The following is an 18,423-nucleotide window of genomic DNA, read 5'->3' on the forward strand; positions in this document are numbered from 1 at the left end:
CCTTGTATTTCACTTCCAAGGGTCTTAGGCTGTGGTAGTTAATGGTGTTGACTTGTTTCTATGGTGAAATGGTGTGTCCTAGGGGATTTGGCAAGTTGATGACCAAACAGAAGGATCAGCTTTTGTTTTAATGACTCTACCCAACTCCTAGAAAGGTATTCTTGCTCTTTCCTGTATCCTGGAAAATTAGTGATACAGCAAGGATGCAGAGCCTTTTGCTGACTGGGGACCTCTCTACTATTTTCATAAAAGATTGAATTTTCCTTTCTCCCATTGACTTGCTGTCTGTACATAATTTCATCTCCAGAAGGAAGAAAAACAGGGAAAGCATTGAAGGTTTGAAGTTGGGAGTTTATGAAGCAGAAAGCCAATAATTGCAGAAAGTTAAATATGTTTCTGCAGATAGCAATGAGTCTATCACAGTTTCCAGTATATAAACCTAATATTATTTTCATCAGACTTCATTCTGTAGTCCTGTACCTTCTTTTCAAGCTTACAAGTCCCCCTTCATTTGAAGCAAAGCTAATACTTGCAAATTCAGACTTAAACATACCTAAGTTTCTGTTATTCGTTTTAAACACAAAAAAGGCCCCCACAAGATTCTGTTAAGCACCCCACTTAAGCATATGCTTCATAAAAATTATTATTGGACCTAACTTCATTGAAGCAGCTCTAATGTGTGAAATAAAGTGCTTCTCACTAATATCATCCAGTAATTCACTTACACCTTAATAAATTAACAAGTTTTCATTAAATGCTTATTAGGAGATAAGATCATGTATGCCACTGAGGATACAAATGAAGTTTGACATATTTCTTAGGTTGAGAATTATTCTATTTGGAGACCAGAAAACAGCTTCTGAGGAAGTACCATTTCTCCCTCCTCCCTTCCCAGTGATGGTATATTTTTAAGATAAAAATTATTTAGTGGAATCCAGTCCCCACCATTGAAGATCAAAAAGGGAATGATCCATCCAAAGATGAAAGTAAATCTTACACTGGAGATTGGCAGAGAGAAGAAATGAGTAGTGTGCCTGTGTGCACACACTTGGGTTCAAGTGTGTGTTCAACAGAGAGATGGTGATTCAGATTTTGAAATCCAAAATCCTGAAAGTGAATTCCATAGTAACCAGCATGAGGCAATAGAAAGAACAAGGTCATTAAAACCAAAGCAATCTCAGGATAAATATTGTCACTGAAATTAGCCAAGTATATCTCACTGGGCACGATAGGAATAGCTTCAGTTTCCTCACCTTTAAATGTAGTTAATAAACCTTCCATGGACAGCCATAAAGATTCAAAAGATAACCATGCAGAAGATTCAGTATATGTTTGCCTCTTTCTTTCCCAAGTCACTAAGAGCAGTATAGTATGCACTATAGTACATGACAGACTTGCCACAGAATTTAAATGATGCCTTGGGAACTGTTGAACTAGAACTCTACCAAAGCAGTTTAATTCTTCCTCTCCACCCTCTCCCCTCCTCTTCCTCCTGCTTCTAACAAAGACATATTGGAAAATGTGCTTCACATTTTTACTGAAATATTTTATTAACCATTCCCCAAATGTAGAAATGGACTGTCTGTATATGTTGAAAATCTGTCAAATTCTTCCTTCTCATCTCACAAACAAACAAATTATGTTTAAATTTGCTGTTGCCCCCGCAGCAACTCAAATCACCATGAATTGAGCAGACTCCTAAGGGGTGGATTTTAATGATTTATTTATGTATGCATATAATCCCTCTGTCAAATGCAGACCGCATACATGTCTGCCTGAGCTGAATTTTATTGATATGTTTTTTTTTTCTTGCTCCTAACTCTCTGTTCAGATTTTAATTCCTGACAATGCATTAGTGCCAAATGGCACCATTAATGCTGTTAGAGGTTGAGGGTTTTTTTTTTTTTTTAAATATTCAATACCTGCTGTGTCTATCCTCCAGCAAAGAGAATAATCCAATCTTCCTCATTGGCTGTGACTTCCTTCGAAGTGTAGTTTTTAATTTGAGACACTTTGGGGTTGCAAAAGCAATAACAGAATTTTTAGGCTCAGTAGGATTTAGAAAGCAGGGCAAAGTTAATGTCCCTTTTTAATGTTTAAAACTGTGAGGTTCACTTTGAAGAATAAGTTTCCCCACATTATGTCTATTCTCAAAGCCCATTTAAATTACTTCAACAGCTGCAATAATAAAATGACACTGGAAAGTACCAACATGAAATACACGAGGCAAAGTAAAAGGGCAAAGTAATGAGATCAATCATGCCAAGAGGATAATGAAAGACAGAGCTTCCCAGCCTACTCAGGGAAAAAGACATGGGAGAAGATATTTATAGCACAATGCAAGAAATGTTGATAGAATTTTGCACAAGGTGCTGTGGGAAAATGGAAAGAGGAAACTATCATTGTTGTAGAAACAGAAGAGGGATAAGAAGAAGAGAAGGTTTTATTTAAATCTATGTTGCCTTCAGAACAACAGATTTCCCAGTGGAATGCAAAAGCATTTGGACTGCCCTTTTAAATGTATGGCATAAGCCCCTGACCTTCAGCCATCCAATTCAGTGTTGTAAGGAAATACTAAACAGTGTGTTTCTCTATTTCCCTGATGTAGCTCATTAGTCACGCCACATATGTAGAAATGGATGGTGCATGCATGTTACAAATCTGTGAAATTCCAAAAAGGTGGGTGGACCATGGCAGCTGAATATCTGGAAGAAGATGTGGGAAGTGTCCCCACTCTTCCCCAGGACTGGATGGAGAATGAGAAAAGGCTCAGAAACATCAAGCACAATTTATCCCGAGGGTGAAATTCTTCTCCTTGGCAGCTTTGCCCAGGATAAGTGCTGAGTGGAGAGAAAAAAATAATGGCACAGGAATTCCTATCCAAATCAGGCTGCAGACTGGCTCTTCAAAGAGTCTAGATATATGCATCAGCACAGAAAGAAAAAAAAAAAAAAAGCTTTTATGACTTAAAGGATACAAGTCCTTTAAATCTAACAGTCCAAGAATTCAGCTTAAAAATATGTGAGTAGTTCTTTCCTGCGCCTCATTTTTCTCACTGCACTATATTTTATAAGGCAACTAAAATAAGTGAGTTAGAAGTACAAGCATTGAAGAATTTAATTTTCACTAAGTTAAAGTCAAAATCATGATTTTTCAATTGAGGGTAGTTTTTAAAATTGGGGATAATGAAGTTAAAAAAAAACTTCACCAAGCATAAAAAATTTTAAGATTTTGACAATTGATATGCTTCTAGAAAATAACTCTTCTTCTGTTTCTATGCCCTGGAGACAGTGTTCCCTTCTGGAAAAGAAAGAACAGAGTTTGGAGACACACAGTACTCTCTGGTTCCAAATACTGGCTTTTTCAGTTACTGATTTGGTAGCTAACATTTATTGAGAGATTACTATGTGCCAAGGGCAGTTCTCAGTTCTTTATACACAGTGTTGGGAAAGCTATTATAATACAGACATCCAAAGTGTAATAGGCTCAGCAAGATCTAGAATTTCCTTTTTCATATAATAACACAGAGGTCAGTAGACTGGTCAGGGTCAGTATAGGGGCAAGAGTGCAGATGCACTCTCCATGTGGTTCTCCAAGGATCCAGCTTCCTTTATGGTGTTGTTAGCCATCATGTCCGATTTGACCTTCTTTGTGTAATGTTAGCTCTCCAAAATCATGCCCCCATGTCAGACCATAGGACAAGGAGCCTCATTTAAAGAATCTGTCCTTGGAACCCTGCTCATCCTCTGTGTTCACATTTTATCGCCCAGAATTTAGTCATATAAACAGTGTTCCCTATGGGGCAGGACAAGTATCTAGACTCTGCTCCAGTTGCCCTGTCCTCTACTAAAATGTGGGTCATGTGACCACCACATGGTATGATTGCTGGAACTTCCATTCCTATGAGTTACTATTTGAATGGTGACCCCCAAAGCTGAGCAAGAGAGCAGACCTGCTTGGAGTTTGAAAATGGATATAGGGAAACATTATGACTCTCAACATATTAGCTTATTTAATTCTCAAGAAAACTATCGATGTGTTTTCATTCCTAGACTGTTCACTCATAGTGTTGTGAAAAATCACTGCATCATGACCCAACAGAGCAAGACATTCAGGTCATCTGATACATAACTTGTGTAATGAATTACCCCTCCATTTCCCCTCTAACTCTGATCCTCATATTACAGTTATTACCACAGGAATTAGAGCTGGTGGATACGTCAGCATTAAGATCCTGTTGTGTTCAGGGATCTAGGTAGTATTTGATTGTCTGATTTGTTTGCTTCAGCCAGGGAGTAGGGTGGCTTAATTCGTGGAGTTTATTGCTGGAGTTTCTAAACTCTGGCCCCAAAGGCGGCCCTTTCTTCAGCTTCAACTTTGCCTGATATTTTTGCTTCTAGTGCTCTATGATGCTGCTCTGTTTTGGGGTGTGTTTCCCATAATTGAATCTGACTGCTTATATTGCAACCCTCCCACATCTCATAACTTCTGAAACTCAGTTGTATTGCCCAGATTTGTAATCTTGCTGACTGTTGATGAGAGATGAAAATGGTTTCTGTCATCTTCGGGTAAGGTCACACATTTTGTTACCCCCCTGAAGCATGGACCAAGCTGCCATTCTCTCCTCTCCAAAAAAATGTATCAACCCCAACAAATGGTCTTCCCTTCATCATCCTCGCCTAAATGCTGTTTGAATACTTTATCATCAGAAACAAACAAATAAAAAATCATAGTAAAGTTTAATTTTTTTCTTCTCTTTTTTACCACTAGCATTTAGTGATTGCTTTTTTTCTTTCTAAATTTGCTATGTGTTTTAAAACAATACTATGTTGTTTTTTTTAATGTATTTTGTTAATAGTTTTGTGTATGCCATGCATTTTGCATTTCTTTTAGACTTTTTTGTTTGGGGAACAAGGCACAATAAATTTTTAAAAATGATAGTATATGGTAGAAGAAGGAAGAAATGTCAAAGATTGGTTATTAGTAGGTTATTCTATTCCTCTGTATTATTTTCAGTTCATAATTTGGTTACTCCAATGATGGTCTCTGATACTGTTCCCTGTGCACTCTCAGGAAAGATCTCGGGGCAGCTTTTATTCCTATAGATCATTTGCCTTCATGGAGATCAGGATACTTTTGCAGGAGGAGTATCTGAACAGAGTGCAGGCTGGGAGGCAGTTGCTTTCCTGAAACTCCAATACTCCACTGGTTGGCTAAGAGACCCGGGGCAAGTCAGTGTACTTTCTTTGTTACCTTATTTGAAAATTAGGGATGGCAAATTGGATTCAACTTTAAGAGGTGTTATGGGAATGACAGAGATGAATGTATGTTTTTGCCTGACACATGGTAAGCATCTTTTACAGGTTAGGTATTCATCTTTTTTTTTTTCATCATCATCTTCTTGTGGCTTGATTAATAATATTTGTTATTCCTTACAATGATGAATTGGTTTCTACATGTATTGATTAGTTGACATTAGAGAAGTTCAGCTGTAGCAAGTGAACTGCTCTTTTGCTTCATCCACTTTAATCTGATCTGGAGAGGTGGTAAAGAAGTAAAGAGTAGTTTGAAGAAGATTCCAGAAGGTTTTTTTTTTGTTGTTGTTATTGTTGTTTTTTATACCTCTATAGATGAAAAGCTAAAGAAAACTCAGGGTAGGATGAAAACTTTCCTGAGATTTTTGCCATTTTCCATGTATGTATGATAAGTTAACTGGTCATGAAACGTGATTGTATATTTTCTATATAATAGCTTTTTGCAAGAAGCTGACATGATACAAAAAGAATATGGCTATTGCTTCTAGAGATCTTCAGTTCTAGTAGATTCTAAAAGACTAACACATATGAAATGAATTGTACATATATATGCACACACATAGCATCAGAGTTAGATAGCTCAAATAATAACCACTCTCCAGAAATACATTGGGAAAACTGAGAACCAAAAAGGGTTGGAAGAATTGCAGAGTCTAGACAGAAATTATTCTAAAGGGAGAATTTTGACTTTCCAAACTTGAAGATGTGGCTGATGTGAGTTCATACAAGCATCTGAACTTTTATATTGAATCCAAATCCAAGTTTGAGGACCAGAGTAGGAATCACCAGGACAAAAGATTTCTCCTATTCATTTATACATGGAAATGAAAAATTTAGTTAGACAATGCAAGCAGGATGCAAATAAAGCATCATGTTCCATTTTGTAGTTTTAAGAGAGAGGCAAATCATTGTAATATTTAACTGTGCCGAGAGCTCCTTGGTAATTCTAGAATTTTGAGGGGCTAATTATATTATAGAACCATGTGCTCTGTGGATGTTCCACCCTGAGCCTTCAGCGATAGTTATCTCTATGGGCTTTTAAAAAGCAAGGAAATTTATTTTCACATAGAACAAGGAGTCCATTGGGGGAGTACTAATGGCTTATCTCACTTTGTGGTTTATCTCACTACATCAACAGTTGCATCCTGAATGTCTTCCCATCGTTTCTTTTCACTCTTCTTCATTTGCCACCTTTGTCTTTAAGCAAACTAAACCTGTGGTCACAAAAGTTTATATTAGTCATAGTTTTCAAATTCAGACCTAGTTCAGGTGAGAAGGGCCTCTTCATGAAGTCTTTATTTTATTTGTTTGTTTGTTGTTTGTTTGTTTCAGTACTCTACCACTGAGCTTCACTTCCAGTCCCTTTTATTTTATTTTATTTTATTATTGATTTTTTTACTCACTTGAGATAGTCCTGCTAAGTTGCCCAGACTGGTTTCAAATTTGTATTCCTCTTGCCTCAGATTCCCAAGTAGCTGGGATTACAGGTGTGCACTCCTGCACCTGGCTGCTTCTTCAAGTCTTTAAGGGAAATATTCTCAGAAATCCTCACAAAATCATTCTTTAGGTTTCCTTGGCTATAAATTTATTCCCAAAACCAATCACCAAAAAAAAAAAGGAAATGAAACAACCATAATTATCTCAGATGAGTCAGGACCTACCTTTTGGGATTGTCCTCAGAGGCTTCTCCAAAAATGTGACTACATGGAGGAGAGTAAATGCCTGAATATAACTGGGTTTGCACAGGAATCAGAAAGGATGTGGATTAGGATGCAAATTTTTAAGTATCAATGGTGTCTATTACACTTGACATATAATAAGTACTTATAGGTTCTTGTATCTTCATATTTGGCATATAGTAAATATGCTTATGCTCTTATTTTTATTGAAGGAAGGAAGAGAAAAAAGGAGAGGAGAGAGGATTAAAGGAAGAGAGAGAATGGAAATTCTTGTGTAATGTTTATTTAGTCTTTTCTACTCAGCCAAAAGAACTTGGTTTTCTTCTGTTAATTCCAGATAGAACACAGTCATCATATCATTGGGCCAAGCATTAGAATCATATTGTCAGGAACTGATTAGCATTGGGTGCCCACTGCTTTTTTCTTGGCAAGGGGTCAACTTATTGCAGTAATGCATTAAATAACCCTTCAAAATACAAGAGCCAAAAAAGCAATGTCCTTTGGAACTAACACTCTTAAATCAGTAACTAAATTAATGGAAAGTGCCTGCACTAATGAAATAAAACATCAAGACTTTGGCAGGAGGTGATTGGCAGAAACGCTCCATGGCTTGATACATCTGTCTCCTGAAGACATAAATGGATTTCTCCTTGTAAAAGAGAATGAATAACTGTGGCTGAAGCGAAAGCTCTAGTCTAAGGAAATGACTTCCTACTTTCTGCCAGGGTACCTAGGAGCACATTTCTCAGCCTGATATATTTGAGCCTTTTTCTAAATTAAGATTCTGGCTATGAAGCTTAGAAAGATTGCACATCTGCAGTTGTGAGTGCTGTGAGCTAAGGGAAGTAAGAAAGAGATGTTATGATAAATGGGTATGGTTTCTTTCTCCTGAATTTGCAAGGATTTAGGAGTTGTCATTGTTCGGTTAATGGATAGGTTGACTTATGAAGTTCTCTTTATTCCTTCATTCAATTATTTTTTTATTCATTCATTTATATGATTTCTTAAGAAGCTGATCTTTTTCAGACATACTTAAGTGATAGACTGTTGGAGGTGAAGGGAGGCCAAGGTCCTGGGTTTGAGTCATGTGCAGGTCCATGAAGGAAGCATGGAGATCTATGTGATTCTGCCAAGATCCCCTCTATACACTTTCATCCTAGCACTCCCACAACTCTGCAGGTCTAATATCATAATCCGAATATGGAGGCTCAGAAACTGTGCAGCCTGTTAAATGGGACTTTCGTGGTTGATGAGGTTCCTGGCTTTTGAAATCAGGATTAACCTATCCCAGAAATCAAATCTTTGCACAGTGAAGTTCTCTCCCCTAAGCACTGATTTACCCACAACTACAATAGTCACACATCTCAGAGCAGAATTCAACTGGTGTTAGTAGTAGAAACATATATTCAGAAATATTAGAATTGTGTTTAAGGAATGAGTAAATAGACTCTGAAGGAAAGCCTTTGCAACTTTTCTAGAAGTAAAAGAAAAAAATGAATTTGGTATATTTATGATATTAAATTTATTTTCTGCAAAATATTTTAACATCCCCTTAAGATTTAGCTATCTCCCATACAAGAGAGATTGCCAGACAACCTTGGTATTAATGAGGGTTTGCCCAAATATTTCGTATTTGAGTATTAAGTGTTTCCCAAGTGCTCAATAAGCACAGTGACATCATAGGGAAGAGTCTACTCTTCATTGTTTGAGTGAAGAGGCTGAGGTTGAGAGAGGCCCAAGGGCTTTGTAAACTCAAATAGCCTGAGAGAAGTGCATTAAACCTTTCTCCATTATGTCTAGACACTATTTGGGTTAACCATTTTGGGCCTGTGTGAATTACTCTGCATGATCGTTTTGTTTTTAAAAATCTTTCTCAGAAATTGTGTGAATTTCATGGATATTGAGTGGTAGGATAGGTACCTGAGAATTTCCATATTTATCACTCTTGCTATGTTGACCCTTCAGAAGAATTGTTACCACAGGTGTGAAATAATGAGACCAACCAATCATTTTACTGGAACCTCCCAAACTGTGAACCAAAATAAACCCTTTCTCTTAATAAATTAGTTGTCTCAGGTATTCCATTATGGTGACAGAAAGCTGCCTGATAAATTCTATGAAATGTTATACATGTGGATATATGTATGCACACTATATAATTCAAGTGATTTTATGGTATGATACACTCTTTGGGAAAAGACTTGTATAACCAAATCTAAAAGTGATATGGCAATAAAAACTTCAAACATTGATCTATGATTTCTTTTTTTTTTCATTACCCTTGACAATATGAGATATAGGCTAATAAATTTGAAATAAATTTGTAAATAAGAAGCAAATGGTTCAAACTCTTCTGCCCCACCTTTCCATTCTGCTCCCTCTCCAATCCATGCATCACCATGCTTAATTCAGAATCTTAAGGTCTTTGATCTGTCTGCACTATCTTCCGTCAAAATCTACTTTCAAATACTTATTTTATCCAAGTGTAAATTACTAACACAATTGCATTTTATTAGTCTTGCCTATTTTTCAGTAAAAATTTTTCCCCCTTGGCAAATCTTGATGGCCATTTGGGGCTTCCTTGGCATTGCCACTCATGGCTGGAAACACCTCCAACATCCAAGTGTCATTCTAATGAGTATCAGAAGGTTCAGAAAGGTTTGTGTTTGAATTATGGTAGCTGACAGCTATTTGTGGTATCTACTTTAAAGATAAGATCCAGAGAAATGGAATTTTTCCTGTGGTTTGATAGTCTGCTTTTAAGATTAATATAGGAGGTAAAGAGCATGTATTTTACTATGAAAAGTTATACAGTGGGAATAAACTCTTTATAATGTAGCAGGGACCTCAAAGTAATAACATAGTGTGATATGCACTTACAGATATTAACTTATTTAATTTTTTAAAACAATACAATGAAAAGCCTCATTGTTATCCTACTTTGTCATTAAAAAACTGAGACATAAGGGTTGAGGGTGTAACTCAGTGATAGGGCACCTGCCTAGCCTACACGAGGCCCTGGGTTCAATACAAAGCACAGCCAAAAACAGGAAAACAAACAAACAAACAAAAACCTAGACAGAGAAAGTTGAAATAACTCACAAGGAATTCTGCAGGTGATACATGTCATATCCAGGAATTAGTTCCAAACCAATGAGTCCCAAAGCTTTCGATTGTCTTACTTTCGTATATCTTATTATCTTTATTGCAATTATCTTTTGGGGACATTGCTCATCTTGAGTGTTAAGAATAATAATACAAATATCAGTGCATTTCCTTCACTTCACTTACAAAGATCAAACCATGTTCACCCAAATTCTTTGGAGAGACAAATGCAAAACATGCAATGGTGGAAGTCATCTGTATATCGATTATCTCATTTAATCACCACAAATATTTTTGAAGTAATTACTATTATTCTCACTATATGAGTAACAGACTCATTAAAATTGAGTAATAAGCCTCAGGTCCCTCAGCTATGAAGTGTCAGTCCTGTAACTCAAAATAAAATGTGTTGGCTTCTGAATCAGCTCAGTATGCCACCTGCCACTTTGCTTGATATTTAGCCCAAATGACAAGTAAACAAACAAATGTGGCATCTAGAGAGCGACAGGATATATACTCCTCTATTATAGAGTCAAACATATTCCAGAGACTGAAACTCTTCTACAACTCACAGTAATCCCTTGTCTAGGAGTAGCCTTAGATATTTGGACAAAGGAGAAGAGTATAGATGACAATCTATTTGAATGATAGCTACAGAAATGAGCAGAGCATGCTTCAGCAGACACCATGCATGTATTGAGGAATTGCCACAATCTGTAAAAATGCCAAATGGGGTGATCATTTGAGGATTCAGTAAAATTTCTTGTCATCCAAAATTCTTCTCTTTCAATAACATGGATATCTCTAAAACTTCACCCAGGCTCGTGAATGTGTCTGTACAAAGCAATCATTTGTCATGGGGAGAGACTGAGCATTTGGGAAGATGATCCTACAGTCTCCAATTTCTCAAAAAGAAAGTACTGGTGTTTGGTAAAGTGATATGCCTATATAAAAGTGATTCTATAGAGTACATTATCTAAATGAATAAATAGAAAACATGCCATATGTTTTAATATATGGATTACATAAGGCTTTTGATTGTTTTACTTTCATATCATATAATCTCTATTGTAACTATAGAGAAATTTTCCATTTTATGGATTAAAGGTCAGAGGAATAAGTAAAATTGATCTTAAGACCACCTTTTTGAGCGACTCCATTTTATCTTTGCCATCCTGTCGGTTTCAAATCATTTCTGTTCCATGCAGAAACCCTGAATGAAGGCAAAATGCAGCAAATCTTTTCAGAAGGGGGTTTTTATTATTTGTCTTCTCTTGGAAACCTAAATCAATACTTGACCTTTTCACACCCTTTCAAGATAAAATGGAGTCTGTTGGTGCTGACTTGCAGCTATAAAGTATCGGTTAAAATCTATTTGTCTTGAGAGCTCTGCCTCTTGAGATCTCCTTTGGGAGATCCATGTGTGAATGTTAGGTGGATGTATATATCTATGTATGTTAAGTGTGTATGATGTGGATATATGTATGCATGTGTTAAGTGTATGTTAGGTGGATGTATGCATATGTCTATCTATATGTGTGTGTTAAGTGTTTATAGGTGGATACAGGTATGCATATTGTACCTATAGATGTTAAGAGTGCATGTGAGGGTCTGGGGATGTGGCTCAAGCGGTATCGCGCTCACCTGGCATGCGAGCGACCCGGGTTCAATCCTTAGCACCACATACAAAGATGTTGTGTCTGCCAAAAAACTAATAAATAAATAAATATAAAAATTCTCTCTCTCTTTAAAAAAAAAAAGAGTGCATGTGAGACCTAGATATATGTATTTTTGTACTATGTGTTAAGTGTGTGTTAGGAAGATGCATGCATGTGTTTTTTGTATTAAGAGTGTCATGGACACATGTATGTCTATGTAGGCATGTGTTCTATGTATATGTACACATATGTGTATGTGTGTCGGGTATGATGTGGATATATACCTGTGTGTATATGTGTATGTGTTAAGTGTGTGTGCGTGTGTATGTGTGTGTAGGCATATATGACACTTCTTTAGGTGATCGGCCCATTCCTGGTCAGCAACATCACTACCATCCCTACATGTGGCTTCTCATAAAGCCTTTGCCTGTATCATGTCCATACATAAAGGGAGATAAGTACATAGGCTGTATGTGCAAGCTCATGAAAGCTCAAAGAAGCTAGGTCAAAGTGGCTGATGAGAAGCAGGGTCCGGGGATAAGTGCCCCTCCTAACACTGAAATCCCAGGTGCACCTAGAGGGCAGAGGCCAGAGGACCCTGTGGTCTGGGTGTGTGTGTGTGTGTGTGTGTGTGTGTGTCACAACACAAACATTGCAGTGGAAAGAGCAGGAGGTGCCTTGCTTGCCAATGCATCCTAAGGACTGAAATTTGTGAAAGGCATGATGTAAGCTATTTTAAATTAAAACGATTGTGGAGACAAGAGTGTCTTTGGTGTGATCAGAAGCAAGAAGACACTTTGATGCAAAATAAGAAGGTGAAGGTGCTGTTTCTCTGTTTGTTTCTTATCTCAGGTGTGCAGGCCCCTTGACCTCTGAATTGAATAGCTCTACAAATGGAATTGCTTTTTGGTTATTTTTACTTTTCTTTGAGCAAACCTTTGGGGCCTGGGACTTAGGGGGGAAGAGTCAGAGTCAGAGAGCGTGGAGTTTTGGAAATATCTCTGTAGGTTTGAGTCTAAATGTGACTGATATGTACAAGACTGGAAACAGTGGGAACTGCTGTGGACTCAGTTATTATCAGAGAAGAGTCAGTGTATGAATTTCACCTCACCCACTGAATATAGTTAAATGACACCACATAGTTTCTTACTGTCCTGATATTTAATTACCTCCTTTTTATAAGAACCAGAATAATACCTACCTCATAATATTATAGCTCATAATCTTACATGAAAAGTAACTAATTTATTTAAAACTGAAAAGATGCAACCATTAAAAATTAACCGCTAAAAGAGGGGTCCTGTATAATTTATAAGAGATTATGCAATTTCTAAGTGACCTTTATGACTGTTTAAGAGGAGCTGGTCTTGTTTTTGAACTTCATCCCCACAAAATGATTTAGTCTTACCAAATGTATTACTAGTATTTGTAGCATCCCCTGGGAGTAAAAGAATCTTTGTGGATTCAAAACTCCCTAAACATGAAAAGAAAAGTCTATTTCAGTTTTCAATTTTTAATTAAAACATCAGCTCAGGAAATAAATAAAGACATGCAGGTCCTGTTCACTTCTGAGGTGAGAAAAAGTCTTTCATCACAATCTGGCATTAAGATCACAGTGGTTCTGGTTTTCAGTCCAAATAAAGGGTTAACTAGTTATAGAAATCTGCAAAATTAGATGACTTTGAACTGTTCTGCACTAAATTGGGAAGAGGTGAATATCTTATCAGGGAAAAAAGACAATATCAAATTAGCTGTGCTACTTTATTGAATCAACTCTGATTTTGAAATTTCCAAACAAGTATCTCTGTTTTCATAAGTGGGTCTTTGAGGGAAAAAAAAAGTTAAGAGATTCATGAAGCTTTTTTATTGATAAGAGCATTTAGATATTGTGTATATAGAGATATGAGATTACTCTTATCTAGTTTTCTAAATGCAGTTTCCAAGACAAGGTCATTATTTGTGTGTGTGTGTGTGTGTGTGTGTGTGTGTGTGTGTACAGGTATGTGTACACAATAACGTATATATTTCATAAATGATGATGTAAATGTTACATATATTTATTTATTAAATATAGAAACAATATTATTTTCTTTCACTCAAATCCAACAACTTTTTAGCTCACTTTCTTAGACCGTGTAGTGTAATTTAGCAGTCACTTGTTTTTGATTTTGAATGAGATGTGATTTCAGTGTAATCTGGTGTATTACAACTGAGTAATAAGACTAATTTAATACAGCCATCAGACTAATCGACTGTTTGCTTGGGGCCTGATACTCCTGGATTTATATGATGGGGAGAAAAAAAAAAAAAGCAAAAGCAATCTCCACCCTTGTGGTTACTATGATCTTGAGCAATGGTTCTTAACTGGAGGTAACTTTTCCCTCCCCTTATGTCTAGAGACATACTTGATTTCACAGTCAAAGAAGAGTTGCTACTATGGTCCAGTAATCAGAGACTAAGAACACTACTAAACATCTCACAGCACAGAAGATAACCCTACAACAGAAAAAAAAAATTATATAGTACAAAAAGTCAAGAGTGTCAAGTTTGAAAACTTAGTCTACAGGGTGATAAATATATAATGCATTGTGATAGGTGATATTCTAGGGGTGTGCTGGGGGAACTCACTGAAAAAAAATCTTTGTGGATGAAGTTCATCTGCACCTGACCCAGAGCAGTGAAGCTGCTTGAGCCAGGAGGAGGTGAGAAAGGCAAAGGGGCATTCAGGGTAGAGGTGCAAAGACAGATAAGCACTCAAAACTAACTGTGCCCCAAGGCTATACTATATGTACTTACCATGGCGGCGGTGGCATGGATTCATGGTTACTTACAAATCAAGTTAACATAACTCTATATAGGAAGGGAATTTCTTTAATGTGGATTTTATATTACATATGTAAAACCTTGTAAGGAAGAGACATAAAATCAGTTTATACTACAAGAAGGAAGCTTTCCAGCTCCATGGTTTCAGTTGCCCTACAGTAAAATCATTCTACCTGCAGATTGACTTAATGCTCCCAAGTTTGCTGGGCTGCAACTTTGGGAAAGGGCTTTTAACAAACAGAGCCATGTAGAAGACCACATGATCGCTCTACTTAGAGCTGGACAAAGAATATCAAGATCTTCCAAAGCTTTTCTGATGGGAGAAAAAGACAGACAAAAACAATCTCTTCCTTAGCTCCCAGGACACTGTTCTGTGATCCAGCAGCATGAACTCTAGAAAGCCCATCTCAAGAACCTGGACTTCTTGTGATTTTTGATAAGTCATAGAATCTCTTTTTACTTCTACTTTCTTCTTCATTACTTGGATCGAATCATATCTATATCATGTCATTCATTTGAAAACTAAATATCACAATTTATAGCCTGGCATGCTGCAGGTTCTCAATATTAGTTCATTTAGTTTTCCCAGGGAGGTGCAAAAGCCTGGGAATTTGTTTAAAAACAAAACAAAACAAACAACAGTCCATTTGTGTTGTGGTGATGCTATAGGAAGGATTCTAGCCTTCCTGGATAGCAGAGAAGACAGGGCAAAGGACAGCTTTTCAATAGGAAAATGCCAAGTGCTGTGGGCAGATAAGGAGGTTGTTTAAGAACCATTCAATTAACAAAATGAAGCAAGTGTGGCACACTCAGTGGGTGCTCTGAAGATGTCTTTTGAAATGTTGATGCCCACGGCAGACCTAATTTAAAAAGATCCATATTTAAATTAGTAAAGGAATGAGAACAGGAAGGAGTTATGGGTTCCAGGTGGGTAGAGTTGAAAGTAAGCAAAGAGGAATTACTTCAGTTTCTCCAGTGATTAAAAGACAACCATAAATTTTACCTGGGAAAACAGCCTCCCTTAATCTTCACTGAGTGGTGGGTATTTTCTCTATTTGCTGTCTGAATTCATTCAGATTCCTGATAAGTCATGGTAGAAAGGACAAACAGATTATTGTCTGCTTTCTTTGTGCACAAATTCTAGGAGGAATATAAATGAATATTTTACACACACACACACACACACACACACACACACACACATATACCTTTTATTTCTGATGTCTTTTTTAGTTTAAAATTATATTTATAGTAAATTTTATCATGAAGAAAATACTTATATGATTTTTAAAAGATGATACTTTTACTTATAGCCTCTTGTTTGAACAGTAATTTGAAAGTTCAAACCAGAATTTCTTAAAACAAAACAAACAAACAAGAAGACATATCGTTGTTCCTTTTAATATCCTTTTCTCTGGTACAAATACTGGGGATGAGAGAGCCCACACACTTCTGTTCCTGATGCTTCTACTAAAAGATGAGATGACTAGCATCACAACTGAGTTAGGGGATGAATCTGTCATGTATGTCGCCTCATCCTGTAATACAAGGGCATATGAGCACTAGAGGGTCCTTGTCTCCTATACCCAGGAGTGTGATGATGGAGAGTGAGAATTCAGTAGCAGATTGATGAGAAGCAAGCAAGGAAAGCTCCTGCAACACGGGAGGGGGTCCCAACATGGTGGCTCTTTGTCTACCAGTTTTTATGCTGTTTTGATGGTGAACTAACCTTCATTGAAGAGTCTCTCTTGATAGCTATTTCTCTGATTCAATTTCTTGTTCCCAGAAAGGGATGGTTTAATGTGTTTGAGAACCTGAGTTTGTCCTGTACTTACTTGTTCCTTAAAGCAAAAGATTTGCTTGGTTTCAAGATACTTGTTATGGGTTGCTGACATTAGAGTAGTCAAGAAAGCCTGGGGCAACAACAGAATGTATGGGCACCTAAGTGTGAGTCAGGCAGCCTCACACAATGAAACAAACAGGCCAAAAAACAAAACAAAACAAAAAAACAGGCTTTAATTTAGAGTTTTAATATGGGGTTGTAGGATCCAATTCTCTGAGGTTCCCATTTCTCCTGCATCAATAGAAGTATCTAAACAAAATGCCATATCCCTTAATCAATAACAAAAGTAAGTACTAAATCAAAACTCTGTAGAGTTGACCAAAAACATAATAATGAGTATTTGGATATATGGAAAATATATGAACCAATTTTATTTATTATTTATTTTCTTTTTTTTTCCCCTGACAATTGCAATACAGTCAGGAACTTAAATAATGAATAGCTTGTACATAACAACAACATAAATTAGCAGTTTAAAAATACATAGATTTATAACAGTGGTATAATAAAAATATAGTTAAAATAATAACTATAAAATATACCTGTATTGAGCACTAACCCAAAACAGTGCTACTTTCAGTATTTTATTTAATACTAAAACAACACTATGAAAGAGACATTATTGTTATCCACATTCTACAAGTAAGGAGAATAATCCTTAGAATAGATTAATAATGTGATTGGATTCTTGGTGCCAGAGATGGTGGTAAAATCAATTTGATTGTTCCACAAACCTGCTATTTCTTTCAGTGATTGATGAAACTTTTCTTAGAGTTTTTAGGATGTAGAAAACAAAGAGGTAGGTAGGGGAATGTGAGATGTGTTGTAGTTGTTAAATGGATTTCTTACAACAAACAGAACACAAAATTTTGCTTCAGAAATTTTGGAGCAACAGTACTAGTGGAGATTGTAGCCCACACTGTCCCAATATCGTTATTATATTATCGTTATTATATAATCTAAACAGAATGAATATAAATTCTTATTTTGTGTCTTCTTGATTGACTGAGAATATTTAAAGACCAGAAAGAATGATCACCATCTTTATCACCATCTCAGCCAGTTCCCTTGAGCTATATAACAAGAACAGAGGTCTGAATGGACTAGTATTCTAATCCAAGGTGGCACAATTAATGAGCGGTATATTGTGAAGTCCTGATTAAGTAGTCTACTACCATTAGGTGCTTTCTTTTCTTTTTTTTTCTTTCCTTTTCTTTTTTCCTAGAAGTTGAAGATCATATTAATAAAGCATCAGAAATAACCAGTTGCAGGTTGTCAAACACTACTCCTTGACTATTACATCTATACCATGTGGGCCTCTCATCACAGTCAAATTACAAAAGTGACGATTTACTAAGTGCTTCTTTGGCAAAACACTGTTGTTTAGGTTTAAGCCAAGCTTCTTACTGTTTTGGCCTTCTATTACAGATAAAAAGAAAGATACTTATACCTAGGTAATATATTCCTAAAAAAAAAAAATAGGCTAAAAGTCTAAAAGAGTTTTCAACTAAAATGGACAGTTATATTGATTAGAGAAAGTAAAGGTAACTTTGATTTAGAGGAGAATTAAGTAAAGGAATTGTGGAAGAAATGAATTTTAGTACACTTAAGTGATCTCAATATATGGAAAAGATATATTTAACATTTGGTGAATTTCAGCCTTCATTCTAGATGAATGGATGAGAAAAATCAAGATTGTCACAAGATCATAAGCAAAGAGGTTGAAGAATGAAATATTTAAGTGGGAATGACTCTTTAGGAACCCACTGATAGTATAATGCAATTTTGTTTTAGTTGTTTAGAAGCTTCTAAGTAATTTATACAGTTATTCCAATGAGCATATGTTAAGAAATCCAGGTACATTGGCATATGCCACTATCTCTCATATATGCCAAAAATTAATACTTTGAGGTTGAATTGTATCTCTTCCTTTAAAACTATTCAAATACTTGCTGTCAGCCCATAAAGCTCTCTCTTTTTAAGAATTTCTAACATGCACC

The 18,423-nt window shown here is 36.3% G+C and overlaps 1 protein-coding gene across 12 annotated transcripts in view; it reads left to right on the forward strand.

Moving 5' to 3' along the window:
* Lrrc4c (leucine rich repeat containing 4C) overlaps positions 1–18,423 on the forward strand; it is a 1,114,683-nt gene that overhangs the window by 977,944 nt on the left and 118,316 nt on the right. The gene's annotated exons all lie outside the window — the stretch shown is intronic.

This window comes from Ictidomys tridecemlineatus, chromosome 4 (assembly GCF_052094955.1).
Source record: "Ictidomys tridecemlineatus isolate mIctTri1 chromosome 4, mIctTri1.hap1, whole genome shotgun sequence".
NCBI lineage: Eukaryota > Metazoa > Chordata > Mammalia > Rodentia > Sciuridae > Ictidomys > Ictidomys tridecemlineatus.